The following is a 17,571-nucleotide window of genomic DNA, read 5'->3' as shown; positions in this document are numbered from 1 at the left end:
TTTTTTTTTTTTTTTTTTTTTTTTTGTACAGGGATAGAACTTGGGTCCATATGCTTGTGAGGTGGAGGAACCACTGAGCTAAATCCCTGGACCCTGTGCCAGTTAATCTTAATTGTCAACTTGACTAAATTGAGAAACCCTGGAGAGGTGCTTGCTCATGGGGGTGCTGCACTCCATATGTGGGTTGAGCCACTGTTTTCCATAACTGAATGTACTCAGGAGGTGGGGCCCGATTGGAGGAGGTGGTCACTGGGGTGCACCATGGAGGAGTACGTCTTCCTTTGTGTTCTGCTTTCTGGCTGCCGTAAAGTGAGCAGCTTTGATCCGCCATGCCCTTCTACTAAGATATTCCTGCCCTGGAACTGGCTGACCATGAACTGAAACCTCTGAAACTGTGAGTCAAAATAAACTCTTCTCCTTTAAATTGTGGATGTCAGTTACTTTGTCCCAGCAATGGGAAAAGCGAATAATACATTATATCTTTTGATGACAAAATTATTTAGTTTTCCTCCCCCTGCCACTATCCCAGCCTAAATCTTTGTCAGGATGCTGGCCAGAGCTAAAGTCCTCTGGAGGTTGACTGGGGCTAAAGCATGACTGATCCACATGGTGCTTGTCAGAAGGTCTCAGTTATCCCTCTTGGCTGTTCCTAGGAGGCTTTAGTTCCTCACCATGTAGACCTGTTCACAGGACTACTTGGGTGTCCTTATGAAATGGCAAATACTTTCCCCAAAATGAATGATTTAACTGAGAGCAAAGATGCTTTGATATCTTTAATGACCTAGTCAAAATCCATGACCCATTTTCTGTTTGTCATTAACTTCAGCCAGCTATTAAGGAGAGGAGAATTAAGTTTCACTACCTTTCTTTTTTTGAGTGGGGATTGAATCTAGGGCCTTCGTGTTGAGCTACAGCCCCAGCCCTTTCTATTTTTTATCTTGAGACAGAGTTTTGCTAAGTCACTAAGATGCCCAATCTGGGCTCAAATTTGAGATCTTTCTGCCTCAGCCTCTCAGAATGTTAGGATTATAGGCATGTGCCAGCACATCTGGCTAGGTGTCACTGCTTGAAGAATTCCAAAGAATCTATGAGCATATTTTTAAATCGCCATGTTGTTAATATCATTTCCTTATGCTAGTACAGAGAGTGAAGATTGTAAAAGGGCCTCTTTGTCTAAGTTCTCCAGAAATGCCTATAACTTCCTATCTATCTTCTGGGAGAAGATGGGAAAAGAATCTGGCCTTCCAGGGACTATTTTGTGCCAGACATGACTTGCTTTTCTAACTGTGGATTGGAAGTGATCCTCACTCTGTTCTTCCTCTTCTCCAAACAGGCTTTGGCTCAGCTGGTGTTTAAAATAGCTCAGTACCCTGCAATCATAAATGTTGTAGAGCTACAGGAAGAGAAAAAAAAGCTTGAAGTGGGCATTATTTTCTCCCTCTGTGGTACACAAAGCAGTGGAATTGCCTCAAAATATTCCTACACAGGTCCTAGACTCATTCAACTTAAGGTCAGCACTCCATCAAACCTACGAGGATATGGTCATTAACCTTCATATAACACTTTCTTCGTGTCATAAAAATTTAGACTATAATGTTTCCCTAAGTTGTCCACGTTGCCCATACATTTAAACTGTTTAACTTTTGAGTTCTAAGGATGCACGAGAGATATATCATCTGCACAATCCCAAGAGCCTGTCAAAGTGATGTAGCTTGCAAAGGCATCTACCCCCGGCAACTAGTTCAAGCATAGGGAGCACCGGACTGATGGGAGAGCTGCCTTAGCTGACAGTCTGAAGGGAAATGAGGGCAAGACCAGAAGGAATCGAATTCTGACCTTCCTTCCAATGCTTATTGTCTGTTTGATCAGACATTCGATATTGACACAGTGCAGACTATTGAGTCTCAATAAAATCTATTCTTCACTTTCTTCTACCTCATCTGCAGACTGTTGACATTTTCTTTTCTTTCAGCACTGATGTTTTTCTTTTACGTTGAAGATTTTAGCGCTGATGTTGTAATTGCTTATCACACAGCTGGCCCTGTTGTGATGTTCTTGTGAACGTCCCTTCATCTTCCTGATGGTCCTGTGATCCAATCTACAACCCATTTAAAAACAAAACATTTCACGTGCCATTTTATGCGGTGGCTCTTTTGGAGTTCCATTTCAGCTTCATTAATATTGATGCTGTCTGTCTCCTTGCTTATTTCAGAAGATTCTTTGAAATTAATCTCCAGAATTCACTGTGATTTGTTGCTGTTTTGTGTGTCAGCCCCACTACCGCTTGTCTCTCGTTAATTTTGTTTTTCTTTATTTTTATGCGTCTGCTATGACTGTTCTCCCACTTGTACTACTAGTGTGTGTCAGGTCCTTTATGGAATCCTGGTTTTGTCTCTGCCTTTCACTGTGATTTTCCATCATTAGGAACCTCTTGAATAAAAATGTAGCCCTTGTTTCTGACAGAGTCCATGTTCCTTTTCTTTTCTTTCTGTGTGATTTTACATCATTATGGTTCTTAAATTTCTTGAATAATGATATATACTATGAACAAATGGACAGAGCAGTAATGGCTTCATCCGTGTTTTCTAAAATGTATCTGTAGCTTTGAGAGCACACAGTGCCACAGCAGAATTTACTATGTATGTAAAAGAATTTTTTAAATAGATTTTGTGGTCTGTTGATGACAATGCCATGGCTCATTAATAATTCACATTCTTGCTGCTGGCGTCTGCTTGTTAGAATGCCTGTTCCACGGCAGCCAGGTTAAAGGGCAGCCTGTGGTATGGCTGTCTTTTAGGAATACAGGTGCAGTATTATATCTGCTTTTTTAATATGCCACTTTCAGAGGGAGCCAATATATTCTTGACCAGGGATGCTAAATTGGAAATTGCACTAATTTTAAAAAGTGAGGTAGATGAAGCCAAACTTTGCTCATTTGAGATATGTTGTCTGTTGGGATGAGTCATTTCACTGACCACTTATGAATAAAATAACTTCAAGCTACTAGTTACAAAGAAACAAGAAAACATTATGATGGATAGTACAGCAGTGTTCAAATCTAACAACCACAAGTGACTAAAGCTAAGTCAATAAACACCATGACACAAGAGCGTAAAGCTGAAAATATTGGCTCTCCAACCATTGCTATAAAAATAAGGCAAGGGCCAGGGATTTAGCTCAGCAGTTCCACCACCTGCCTTGTAAGCGCAAGGACCCGAGTTCGATCCCCGGTACCAAAAAGGGGGGGCAAGAAAGTGTGGGCATGGGGTATTTAGCTCAGTGGTGGTGCTGCCTGACTCGCAAGACCAACGTCCTGAGTTCAATCCCAAGTAATGCAAAAAAGAAAAAGAAAAGGAAGTTATGCTAAAATAAGACATATACAAGGGACTATTCACTATTATTTAAAAACTACACCTCCTGCATATTCAAAACACCAGTTACCAACTGAAGAACTCAGAGTCAATTCATTTTCTCTTTAAAAATGTCCTATATAAACTACCAGCACTTATAAACTGGTATTTCAGAGAATTTCACAAATCGGTGATGCTCAAGTAATTACAAAGTTAAGCAAATGATACTTAGTAGTTTCCCTTAGAACAAAACCACGTGACTTGAATTTGAACTTAGAAATCAGAAGATTCTAAATAGTCAGTTTATTGTTAATGCAATCATTCTTTGCTTAATGACAAGAATTCACCAAGAAATGCATTGATAGGCAATCTTGTTATTGTGTGAACATGATAAGGTTTATTTATGCAAATCTAGACAGTATAGCCTAGTACACACCTATGCTATATAGTTTGTAAATATGGCGCAGTCTGTTGCTTCCCAGATTGTGATGAACAAAACAACAAAAGAGTAAATCCAGTACAAGAGAAATGATACTATCGAGAGAGGAGGAAACATAAGGTGTAAGGGCTGTGGCCAGTGTAAGCCAGCAAGCACTTCTACAGTGTACTTGTAGAAGTATGCAATGGTAAATACAAAGACTGTGACCATACTAATTCACTGTCATCACCAAGTACTCTATTACAGACAGTGCATACTTTTATACAACTGGTAGCACAGTAGGTTTGTTCATACCAGCATCACCATAGCCATGTGAGTTATGCTTTGACCTGCTACATCGCTAAATGATGGGAAATTTTCAACTGTAATGTAATCACATCTGGCCACTGGCATATTTGCATCCCATCACTGGCTGAAATGTTATTGTGTGGCACACAATTATACTGTACCATAGTATTCTATTGAATCATATCAGTTCCTTCGCTAATACTTTCCATATTTTTAATAGAAGCAAAAATGTTTATAAAGTTAAGGGACAAGCAAAATCAATAAAGTTGGATCTCTGTTTTACACAATATACAAAAAAATTAATTCAAGATCAGGGGCCAGAGATTTAGCTCAGTTGCACCATGCCTGCTTTGCAAGTGCAAGGTCATGAGTTCAATCCCTGATACCAAGAAAAAAAAAAAAGATATATCAAAGACCTAAATATAGGAGCTAAAAATATTTTTTAAATCTTAGAAGAAAACTAAAGGGTAGATCTTTATGATATTAGATTAACAATGGTTTTTTTGGTTTCATAGTTTTGATACATAAATTAGGCTCAATCAAAATTAAAATTATAAACTGAGTATGGTGGTGCATGCCTATAATCCCAGCATTTGGGTGGCGGAGGTAGGAAGATCACCAAAAGTTCAAGGCCAGCCTGGGTTACATAGTGAATTCAAATCCAGCTTGAACTACATAGTGAGACTCTGTTTCAAAAAAACAAACAAACAAAAATATGGTTCTTTAAAGGACATTATCAAACCAAGCTTGGTGGCAATGCCTATAATCTCCATACTTGGGAGGCTGAGGCAAGAGGATCGCTGTGAGGTCAAAGCCACCCTGGGCTACGTGGTGATTTCCAGGCCAGCCTGAACTATATAGTGATACCCTGCCTGAAAAAAAAAAGTGAAAAGACAACCCATTGACTGGAAGAAAGTATTTTCAAATCATATTTCCAATAGAGGTCTAGAATTCAGAATTCATAATGAACACAATGCTCAATAATGAAAAGACAATTCAATTTTAAAATAGGATAAAGATTTGAATAGACATTTCTCCAAAAGGTACATAAATATCCAATAAACACATAAACAATGCTCAATATTATTAGTTACTAGAAAAATACAAATCAAAACTACAGTGAGATATCACTTCACAGCTACAAGGATTGTAGAATTTTAAAAAATATACAATAACATGTGTTGGTTAAAATGTCAAGAAACTGAAACCCTCAAATGTTAACAGTAGGAATGTAAAACAATACAACCATTTTCAAAAATAGCCTAGCAATTTCTCAAGTACACTTACCTTATGACCCGGCAATTCTACTCCTATGTATATATTAAAGAAAATTGAAAACATACTTTTACACAAAATTTGTGCTATATATAACAGCATTATTCAAAACAGACAAAAGCCAAACAACCCATATGTCCATCAATTGACAAATGGATAAACAAAATGTGGTACATCCATATAATGGAATATTATTCAGCCATAAAAAAGAACGAAGTACTGCTTCATGTTAAGCCATTCATGAGCCTTAAAAACACTATGATAAAGGAAAAAGACAGACATAAAAGCCATAAGATGACAACATTTAAATGAAATGTGCAGAATAGGCCTTAGAAACAGAAAATATACACTGTAATGATTGCTAATCTACAGGGGTGGAAAAATGGGAGTTACTACTAATAACTTTAGAGTTCCATTTTGGAGTGATAAAAAATTCTAGAATTACATAGTAGGAATGGTTGCAGTGGTTTTGTCAAAAACCACTGAATTATAAACTTTGGAAGGATGTAATTTATGATTTTTAACATTTTTTAAAAATTATTTATGAGTAGGCCGGGGATTTAGCTCAGTGGTTCCACCGCCTGCCTCACAAGCACAAGGACCCAAGTTCGATCCCCAGTACTAAAAAAAAAAAAATTATTGAAACTATACTACAAAGCCACTGTGATAAAAACAGCATGGTACTGGCAAAGAAATAGGCCTGAGGATCAGTGGAACAGACTGGAAGACACAAAAACAAATGCAGATGTACTCAGCTATCTCATCTTTGACAAAGGAGCTGACCATCCTCAGTGGAGGAAAGATAGCCTCTTTAATAAACGGTGTTGGAAAAACTGGATGTCAACCTGCCACAGATTAAAATTAGACCCTTATCTTTCACCACGCACTAAATTAAAATCCAAATGGATTAAAGATCTAAATATTAAAACAGAAACATTAAACTTGCTGGAAGGTAAGTTAGGCAGAACTCTGGAAGACATTGGTATAGGAAAAGACTTTATGAACAAATCCTCAGTAGCACGGGAACTAGCAGATAGAATCAACAACTGGGATCTCATCTTACTAAAAAGCTTCTGTACTTCAAGAGAAACCATCAGCAGAACTAAGTGACAATCTACAATGTGGGAAAAAATTTTTACCAGCTGTTCCTCAGACAAAGGACTATTATCAAGGATATATAAAGAACTCAAAACAATCAATCCCCCCAAATATAAAGACCCGATTCAAAAATGGGCATCCGAAATGAACAGACACTTCTCAGACAAAGAAGTAAAAGCAGCAAGAAAATATTTGAAAAAATGTTCCACATCACTGGTCATTCGAGAGATGCAGATGAAAACAACACTGTGATTCCACCTCACCCCACAAAGAATGGCTGCTACCAAGAAATCACACAATAACAAATGTTGGCAGGGTTGTGGGGAGAAAGGAACCCTTCTCCATTGTTGGTGGGAGTGCAGACTAGTGCAACCACTATGGAAATCAATATGGAGATACCTCAAAGAGCTTGGACTGGAGGTTCCATTTGACCCAGCCATCCCTCTGCTGGGTATCTTTCCAAGAGAACTAAAAGAATCATATCACAGAGAAGTATGTGCACCCATGTTTATAGCGGCACAGTTTGTAATAGCTAAATCTTGGAAACAGCCTATTTACCCATCCGTTGGAACCTGGATAAAGAAGTTGTGGTTTTTCTATAAAATGGAATATTACTCAGCCATAAAGAACGAGAAAATAGATTCATTCATAGGAAAATGGATACATATTGAAGATATACTCCTAAGTGAAATAAATAAGTCACACATGTGTAAATACCGAATAGTTTCCCTGGTGTAAATAATCTGCAGCAATGCATAAGATTCTAATAAGATTACTGACATTTAGAAATGGGAAGAAAGGAGCTAAAGGTGTAGGGAAGGTGGGATGGGTAGGGGAAGAGTAAAAAGGGAAAAGAAAAAAATGTGAGAGAATGAAAAGATGAAAATAAAGTGTTTGTAGATAGGGAGGGGAGGAGGGGGTGAAGGGAGGGAAGAGGTAAGGGGAAAAAATGAGAATCAAGACTTGTCATGTAGAGGTACAAGATCCCAACAATGAATGTAACTGTACGGTATCCCTAAAATGTACCAATAAACTCAATTAAAGCTGGAAAAAATTATTTATGAGTTTTCTTTTGGAGAAGAATGAAGAGGAGGGCTGGGGATTTAGCTCAGTGGTTCTGCCACCTGCCTAGCAAGCGCAAGGACCTGAGTTCGATCCCAGTACCAAAAAAAAAAAAAAAAAGATATGCGAAGAATGAAGAGGAGGAGGCCATTGTGGTTGCAGTCTGGAAAGTGTCTTCGTCAAGCAGAGTATTTTGAAAACTAAAACGCTCTGTTAATATTAATAATAGATTTTTAACTGAAGTGTTTAATAGAAATGATTTCTTAAACCTGGAAAAAATTAGCAGACTTGGGCACAGAGTGTAAATCCATATCTGTAGGCTACATTTCCATTGTTCCCATAAAGGCAACACTCAGGAAACAAAAAGCACTGCAGATACCTACATGCTGGTCACTGCCTTTCTGACATTTCATCTGCATGTTTTGATGGGTATGCCTTGATCTCTTACTGTCTCTCAACCTGCTTTACTACATATTCAGTAAATATTGGTAGGGTTGTGATCAAAGGCTTAGTTATTGGCTCGTCTGCATAACAGTGAGCTCCAGCCATCACTCAAAGCAAGAAATCCCAGGAAAGGAAATTGCTATTTCTGGTCTTTAGATTTTTTTTTTTAATCACTAAATTCTGATCGGGTATGAACAAAGATGTTTACCTATAGTAATCAGACTCGTAAATTAAGTTTTGAGAATTTTTTAACCTAAATTATGTTATAAATCAGACATAAGGAATCAGAACGTAGCAAATGCTCCCCGTATACAATCCTTCTTTGAAGTCCCCAGTGGTGCTCTCAATTATTCAATGTTACATTCCTTTTTTTCTGCTCCCAATAGACAAGGCCATCAACTTAGCAGAATAATTTCTGGTGAGCAGCTGAATTCTAGGGCTACCAACAAGGCTCATGGGTCTTGGTGCAAGGCGACAGATTCCTGATCAGCACACATCTGACATTCCTAGCAGTTAGCTCTCTGTCATGAGATCCTCCGTGATTCACCGCCATGTCTGAAAGCTTGACAGTGGGTTCCACATTGTAGTACTAACCTTTCCAGACTTTTTGCGCCCTTTGTGACTTATAGGTCACCTCCCCACCAACATAGATTCATTCTTTGAGGGAACAAAGTATGGAGAGAGTCTGAATGCTATCGTGATTTACATGACGCTGGTTCTTTCATCTACCACAAAATAGACTGCAGAGGGCCAGCAGCAAATTGCCATCTTATGTGGCACTTCAAAGAGGACAGGATAGTTGGGTGTGACTTCCAGAAATCCAGCCAAATTAATTTGTAGTATTCACCCATCATCAAATAGATTTCTGGAATCACATGTCTCCTGGATATAATCTTTCTGACAGCAGAAAAGGAAAATGAGCAGGGAGCAATATATATTCATTATTCTTTAAAAGAAAAGGCCTGCTGGGATAGGAAGGGCTGTGGAACAGCTGTTTTCTCTCCAGCCGTATACATAAAAGAATCCTGCATATGAAACACCTGTAAAGCATGGAGTATCTGAGATATATATACATATATACCACAGGTCTATTGCCTAGAATATTGCTTATCCTATCATGAGCCCAAGCAAACACTTATAACACACAAAAGCCTGTCATTTGTAGGCCTAGAATCTGAACATGCTTGGTAGCCCTGAAATCCCTGCCATTTCATTGCTGATGTTGTCCCTGGGAGAGTGAATTAATTCCCTCCAATGAATAGAATGAAACTGGACTGGAAATGAGCTCAAGTTGGTGTACCCTGTTCTTAGAAATTGCCAGCATGGACCGGGGATGTAGCTCGATAATGCCGTGCCTGCCTGGCAAGTACAAGGTCCTGAGTTCAATCCCTCATAACAGAAGAAAGAAAGAGAGAGAGAGAGAGAGAGAAAGAAAGAAAAAGAAAGAAAGAAAGAAAGAAAGAAAGAAAGAAAGAAAGAAAGAAAGAAAGAAAGAAAGAAAGAAAGAAAGAAAGAAAGAAAGAAAGCTGGGGATTTAGCTCAGTGGCTCCAGTGCCGGCAGCACAAGGACCCAAGTTCGATCCTGGTACCAGAAAAGAAAGAAAAAAGAAAAATAGAAAGAAAGGTTCAGTATGCAATAAAAATTGTTAGGATTTAGCTCAGTGGCTCCAGTGCCGGCAGCACAAGGACCCAAGTTCGATCCCGGTACCAGAAAAGAAAGAAAAAAGAAAAATAGAAAGAAAGGTTCAGTATGCAATAAAAATTGTTTTGGGTGATTATGGTCTAATAAATAAACTTTTTCCAGTCTGACTAGAGTATCAGCTCTTCCTCCCAGGAGAAAATTACAGGAAGTTTCCCTTTCCTTTCTGGAGTTTGCTGAGATGAATACCTTATCTAAAGAAAAACTCTCAGTAGGCTTTTGCTTGGCTTTAGCCAATACAACATCCTCTTCTGTGCCTTGTTCCTGCCCAGCCTGAGTTAGATACTTGGTGAAACTGCCCAGAATGTGGGCCAGAAATGACAGTGTTCTCTGATTCCTCCATTACCGGTCTTCTGGTTCTCACCACAGGATATCACAACCCCAAACCCCACAACCCCAAACAGGGCCACCAGCTACCTTGTCTCTTGAGTTCTAACTCAGAAGAAGGGAGGGTAGGAATTCCTCTCTGATTACAAATTTTTCGGATTTTACATTTAAGTCTTTAATGCATTTTGAGTTGTTTTTCGTATGGCCTAAGATAAAGGTCCAAAATTCATTCTTTGGCCCATGAATCTCCCGTCTTCCCAACACTATTTATTTCTGAGGCTGTCCTTTGCCTATTTTCCATCCTTGATACCGTGTGTGTGTGTGTGTGTGTGTGTGTGTGTGTGTGTGGAGGGGGTCCTGGGGCTTGAACCCAGGCGAATACACTCTAGGCAAGTGCTCCGTCAGTCTATCCTCACACTCTTGTAAATATCAGTTGACTACACATGAATCTATTTCTGGGCTCTATATCTGTTCCATTGGTCTGTACATCTGCCTTTATAATATAACTTGAAATCAGGACATGTACTATATCCAGCTTTGTTCCTCTTGCCCAAGATTGCCTTGGATTTTCAGGCCCTTTAATGGTTTCATAGGAATTTGGGGACATTTTTCTATTTCTTTTCAAAAATTCCATTGCTATTTTGACAAGGGTTCATGGATTTTGTTCATTGCTTTGGGTAGTATGGATACAATGCCATTAATTCTGAACACAAGATGTTTTTCCATTTATTGTGTCTTTTAATTCCTTCATCTATGTTATAGAGTTGTCAGTGTACGAGTTTCTCATCTCCTTGTTTGTTTATGCCAAAGTGTTTTATTCTCACTGATATTGTAAGTGAAGTTGTTTTCTTAATTTTCTTTTTGAATGGTTTACTCTTGGTGCGTAGAATCACAACCGATTTTTTTGTGGGTTGATTTTGTATCTTTACTATATTTGTAAGCTGTACAGTTTTTTCTCTTGCAGAATCTTTAGAATTTTATATGTAGAAGGTAATGTCACCTGTAGAGATCATTTTACTTTTTTTTCCCCTCTTTAATTTGGACATTTTTTACTTATTTTTCTTACCTGACTGCTCTGGCTTGAACTTTCAACAATATGCTAAATCTATGTGTGTTCATGGGGGTGAACATCTAAAACTATAAGGTTCCCCAAAGAAAATGGGAAAGCTTTGGTTTTGGCAATGATTTCTTAACAAAAGCACAGAAAACAGAAGCAAAAATAGGCAAATGGAGTTACATGAAACTGAAAAACTTTTGCACAGCAAAGAAGATAATATTAAAAAAATAAAAACACAACTTACAGAAAGAGAAAAATAAGGGATTAATATTCAAAATATGGATACTGGATTCCCACAACTCAATAGCAAAACAAAAGCCAGCAAAAAATTTGAAGAGATATTTCTCCAAAGAGGACATACAAATGACCAACAGGGTTAGGGAAATGAAAATAAAATCTACAGTGCATGTCATTTCTCACCTACAAGGATGGCCACTATTAAAATAAAAAGAAATTAAGATCCTAATGGTATAATTGACGATGTGAAATAGGAAGAAAAGGGCTAAAGGTGTAGGGGAAGTGGGAAGGGTAGGGGAAAGGTAATAAGGGAAAAGAAAAAATATAGGAAAATGAAAAAATGGAAACAAAGTCTTTGTAAATAGGGACGGGAGAAGGGGGTGAAGGGAGGACAGAGATAAGGGGGAAAAATGAGAACCCAGACCTGTCCTGTAAAGGTACAAGATCCCAATGATGAATGTAATTGTGCTGTATACCTAAAATGTACCAATAAACTCAATGAGAAAAAATAAAGAAAAGAAAAGAAGGCGGAAGGGGAGGAGGAGGAAGTCACCAGGTAAGGTGGCAGATGCCTATAATGCCAGCTACTTGGTAGGCTGAGGCAGGAGGATTACAAGTTCAAAACCAGTTCAATCTGAGATTTATCTCAGAGGTGCCACGCCTGCCTTATAAGCACAAGGTCCTGAATTCAATCCTTGGGGTGGGAGAGAACAAAAACCAAGCTGGGAAACTTAGCAAGAAACTTTTTTCTTCTGTTTTGTCTAATTTGCTCCTCCCTCCCTCCCTCCCTTCTTTCCCTCTCTTTTTCCTTCATTCCTTCTGCTTTCTTCCAGCTCTTCCTCTTTCTTTTTCCTTTCTGATATTTTAGGGAGAAAGGGAAATCTAGTCTCCCTTACTTCATCTTGACTGGAAATAAGTATGCATTCCACTAAACTTTTAAATTCATCTAGAATTATATGGATGTTACACTTTCTGCATTACTGAATTTCTGAGAATAACTGTGGTTTGTTCTCACACTTTACTGAAAATTTTTAACCAAGACCTGTCATGTGAAGGTACAGGATCCCAGTAATGAATGTAACTGTATTGTATACCTAGATTGTACCAATAAACTCAATAAAAAGAAAAAAAAAGAAAATTTTTAAATGGAAACAAAATTTTATACTTAAAATAATTTGTACTTCAAATATTTTTCAATCATCCAGTATTGCTAATAGGAAGACTGGTGTTTGATTCTTAATCCTTTGTAAAAAATTTTTTCTTTTTACATGACTGTGGAATCATCTCTTATCTACAATATTCTGAAACCTCACAGTGATCTATCAAGGTACTGAATTTTAAAAATAGTATCTGTAAAATAATGAATTTGATAAATAATTTTAATTTTGTAACAGACTGTACAAAGAGTATATGATGATTAAGACTAAAAAACTTTTCCATACCATCTAAAACCATCTCCAGAACCAGGGACACCTGTAATCCCAGCACTTAGGAGGCTAAGGTAGGAGGATTACAAATTGGAGGTCAGCCTGGGCTATTCAGTGAGTTCACTATATAGTGAGTGCCTGGACTACAGAGTAAGACCCTATTTCAAAGCATCAAAACACACACACACTCACACACACACACAACCCACCCCACCCTCCAGTATAATCATTCTTGTCTCTACTATCTTTGAGGAGACTTTGGATTAATGCATAGTGTTAAGAAAAATTACTATTGATTATAAGTGAAAATTCTGAATGGGAGAAGTTTACTAAGTATCTTCTCAATGCACAATGTCTAAGTGATCCTCTGGGATAACTGACTACATAGTGGTCTATGGTTTTCATCATCTTGGCTGGACAATGGTGCATGGAAGTATGTAAGTTATAGAAAACTTATAATAATGTAAATGAGTCTTATCATAGATTTGGCACTACATTGTATCTGGTGAAGATACAAACTATCACTCTGTGGCAAAGATGAGCTCAAACACTGGATTCTAAAGCTTGTAAATATTGATCAGTTTTTCATCTATTGGGCAAGTCATCCAGAAGTCTTTTGAGATAAGGTCTCACTCTGGAGCCCACTCTGACCTCCAACTTGTGATCTTCTTGCCTTAGCTTCCCAAGTACTCCCAAGTGCTGGGAGGTACAGGCATATGCGCCATACATGGCTTCAGTTTCAGCATTCAGCATTTTTGATTGCTACTGTATGTATTTGTTCTTTGGATTCTCCTTTGAACTGTTTTTTATTTCTCTTTCTCTTATTAATTAATAAGCAAAATAAAATCTTTGATGTGCATTTTACATTTATGTAAGTTATTATTTTGCCTTACTTTACAAATTATTGTTTAATACAATGTGTGATATTATTTTAATATTTGAGAGGATTTAGAGATCACCTCAAGCTAGCCTTTGGAGCAGGATACATTTTTCTAAGTCCTGACTTAGTATTAAATCCTCTATGACACCTGTTTTTGCAAATTAAGTTCGGTGTGTTAAACAAACTTTGTTAGAGTCCAGCAATACTGATTAACTTTCATATTTTCTCTGGGTTATTTCATGCTACAAAGCCAGTTGAGAGTTACAACACAGAATCTAATCCAGAAAACTAAAATACTTACTGCCATTCAAAGAAAATACATGTTGATTCCTCCCTTCTGGTATGACACATTAACTGCAATAAAAATTTTATTACTTCTGAAAATTGAAATTGTTGAGTTTTTCTGTATCTCTGAATGTACAGTGTGGTCTGCAGGGTTTAAGGCAGCACGTACATTTGAGGATCCTGAATAGCATAATGTGCAATGCTGCCCATGGGCTTTGGTCGGAGTAGGCTGGATTTGAGTTCACACTTTCTTGGATGTAGTTTGGACACCTTGGTTAGGCTATTTAATCTTCCAAGGCTTCAGTTACCTCATCCATAAAATAGGATAATGATATCCCATATGGAGGTTTTGATGATTAAATGAGCTGCTATAGTAAAGAACTTAATACTCAGAAGATAATATTGGGCAAGAGCAGACTTTGAGAGCACAAAAAATAATGATTGTGTCTGGTTTTATAATCTTCAAAATAAAATATGGTATCTGTTGCTGAACTGCCTGTTTCAAATTTGTCTCTCCTAGTCCAGTCAATATTCCCTCTTCCCCCAACTCAAGAAGTAAAGTGTATATGTTTGGCTGGTGTTATGGTATTGACCTGAAATACTTCCCCAAAGTCTCATGTGCTTAGAGGTGGGGCTGAAGAAAGATGATTGGATGATGAGGGCCCTATAATCAGTGAATTAGTCTATTCATAAGTTTCTAGCTACATGTGCAGTTAGGATGTGGGGGCTGGTTAGAGGAGGTGGGTCATTAAGGGTGAAACCTGGAAGAGTATAGTCCTGTCTCTCCACTCTCTCCCTGCTTCTTGGATACCATGAGTTGAGCAGCTTTCCTGCCCTTCCACCATGCCATTTCTGCCTTGGAGCCAGCTCACCATGGACTGAACCCTCTGAAACTGTGAGCCAAAATTAAGCCTGTTCTCCTTAAATTGAGGTGTTAGATATTTGTCTCAGAACCATAACTAATACAGTTGGTTGCAGACACCTCAAGATTAATCATTCTTTACCCAAAGTCTCATCCTTATTATATAGACTGATTGCAAAAATGGCCCAAAGTTGTCTCCTCCCGGTATACATGTACCCCATATGATGTGACTTGTAGCTTCTGTCATCTAAAAATGGAGTCTAGTTTCCCTAAGCCTGAATTTCTGCAAGCTTCTTAACCAATGGAATGTAGCAGAAGAGAATATGCCAGTTCTAGCCCCCAAAGCCTTGCATGCCTTCCTGACACACCTTGAGAACCTGCCTCTACCAGAACAGCAAACCTGAGGATCACCTGTGGGAGGATGAGAGTGCAGAGATGAGTTCTCACCGCTCTGGCCATCCTACTCCATCCGGCCCCCAGCTGATAACAGATACAAGTGAACCCAGCTGAGATCAGCTAAGGCCGCCTCTGATCCTCAGAACTGCCTAACCAACCCATAGACTCATAAACAAAACTAAAGATTTTCATATGCCAAAGCAAACAGGCAAAAATGTCTAATAATTTCCATCATTGGATCTTGGTTACTGAATTATTCTTCGTATTTGCAGTGCTGGGGATGAAACCCAGGGCCTTGCGCATGTGAGATAATTGTTCTACTACTATGACACATCCTCAGCCCCCAGTGACTGTCATCTATGGCTGATAGCTTGGGGCACGCTGAGTATACCCTATTCATCCAAGTAGGGTGTACATCTGAAAATGTGACACTCTTGTATCAGGACATTGCTAACACAACTAACTCAGATGCATTCTTGAGTAGATAGATTTCCTACGAAATATTTAAATGGAATTCACAGCACCTGGCCACAAAGATTATATAACTGTGAGAACTTTCAACAAAATTATAAGTGGTTGTTCTTCTACCCACAAGACCAATTCATATAACTGGGACCACTAGAGCCAAAACATTTTCACGACAATAGGATCTGAGCTCCCACTGGTTGGGAATAGTGGCTAATAGAACAAAATCTGAGCACTGCTAGAGAACGCACTGTCCCTTGGGACTGTAACAAGAAATGATGTGATTATGTTATGGTACCGTTTCCCCAAGAAAGCTCAATACGGAAGAGCATTCTGTCTGGGTCTCTGATGTTTCCCTGTGATTTTGAGGATGTCCATGCCTTTATCTCTTCCACTGCACTGAAATTCTTCTATGCGGTAATTTTAGGTCAGTCATTTACTTGTTCTGGGCCTCAGTTTTCTTGTTTATAATCCAGTTATTGGGTGATTTCCCAGGTTTCCTCTGTCCTTAGGAGCCCATGTCAATTTTTTTTTTTTTTTTTTTTTTTTTTTTTGTTACCGGGGATTGAACTCGGGTTCTTGCGCTTGCAAGGCAGGCCACCAAACCGCTGAGCTAAATCCCCATCCCGCATGTCAATTTCAGATATAATTTTCTTTCTTAATTTTGGCTCTCATTCATCAAACATTTATTTCGTATCTGTTATGTGCAAGACATTTCACTAGTCCCTGCAGATACCACAGTAAATAATGAGAGGTGGCCTCTGCCTTCACATTAATAATAATGATAATAGGGCCGGGGATTTACCTCAGCGGTTCGGGGGCCTGCCTCGCACACTCAAGGACCCGAGTTCGATCCCCGGTACCAAAAATAATAATAATAATAATGATAATGATAATAACAAAAATGGCAGCAAGGATATCATCAACAATATCTGATGTCATGCTACATTATAGGTCCCAAAATACTTCCACAGGCTTTTTTACATTTGAACTTCACTAAGGTGCTGTTAACTGATTAGAACAAATATTATCATCTGCTTTTTACATAGGAAGAAACTCAGACATAGAAACATTAGCTGTATGTACTGATATTACACCAAAGATCGTAAATTTTTTTTTTTTCAGTACTGGGGATCAAACCCAGAGCATTCCCACATGCTAGTCAGATCTCTACACTGAGCTACTGCTACCCCAGGAGCTAGGAATTTTGATCTTGCTTATTTACAGAAAAAAGCAAAACTAAATGAAATCTGAAACACTGCAAACACATTAAAAAATAATAGTACCATAAATCCCAAATAACTTAAACTCATAATTTTAAATTATCAAGAGTTTGGTAATATTTCTTTTATGGCCTTTTTCTCCTTTGCAGAAGTATGTAAAACAAATCCCAAAGAATGTGTCATTTCACCCCTTCATACTCAATATACGTCTTTATTTAGTTTTTGTTTTCTGAGATGTAGTCTTGTTATGAAGGTCAGGCTGGCCTTAAACTCACTCTCCCTGTTTAGCTCAGGCAGGTCTTGAACTCACAGCAATCCTCCTGCCTCCATGCCTCTTTAAAAAGTAAAGACATTGTTGTAACATTGCCACAGTGCCACTTTTATACTTAATAATATCAATAATAACTACTTTGTCTCATTTAAGTGTAATTCTTGATGTTCATTTAGGTAGAATGAAGCTTAAAAATCATTTTGCATAGATAGATTACTTACCCAGCATGCAAAAGGTCCTGTGTTCAATTCTCAGTACTTAAAAACAAAAGCCAGACTTAGTGGTTCACAACTGTAATCCCAGGAGGCAGAAGGATTTCAGTGAGTTCAAGGCCAGCCTAGACTACATAGCAAGTCCTTATCTCAAAAAAAAAAAAAAAAAAAAAAAAAAAAAAAAAAAAAAAGCAAGCAAGAAAGAAAAGCTAAAAGAAAAAATGAATAGAAAAAATTGCTATTCAGCCACATACTGATAAACTAGCAAAACAGT

This window comes from Fukomys damarensis, unplaced genomic scaffold, assembly GCF_012274545.1.
Source record: "Fukomys damarensis isolate Sample0158 unplaced genomic scaffold, DMR_v1.0_HiC HiC_scaffold_26, whole genome shotgun sequence".
In the NCBI taxonomy this organism is placed as follows: Eukaryota; Metazoa; Chordata; class Mammalia; order Rodentia; family Bathyergidae; genus Fukomys; species Fukomys damarensis.
Note: the sequence above shows the minus strand (reverse complement) of the source record.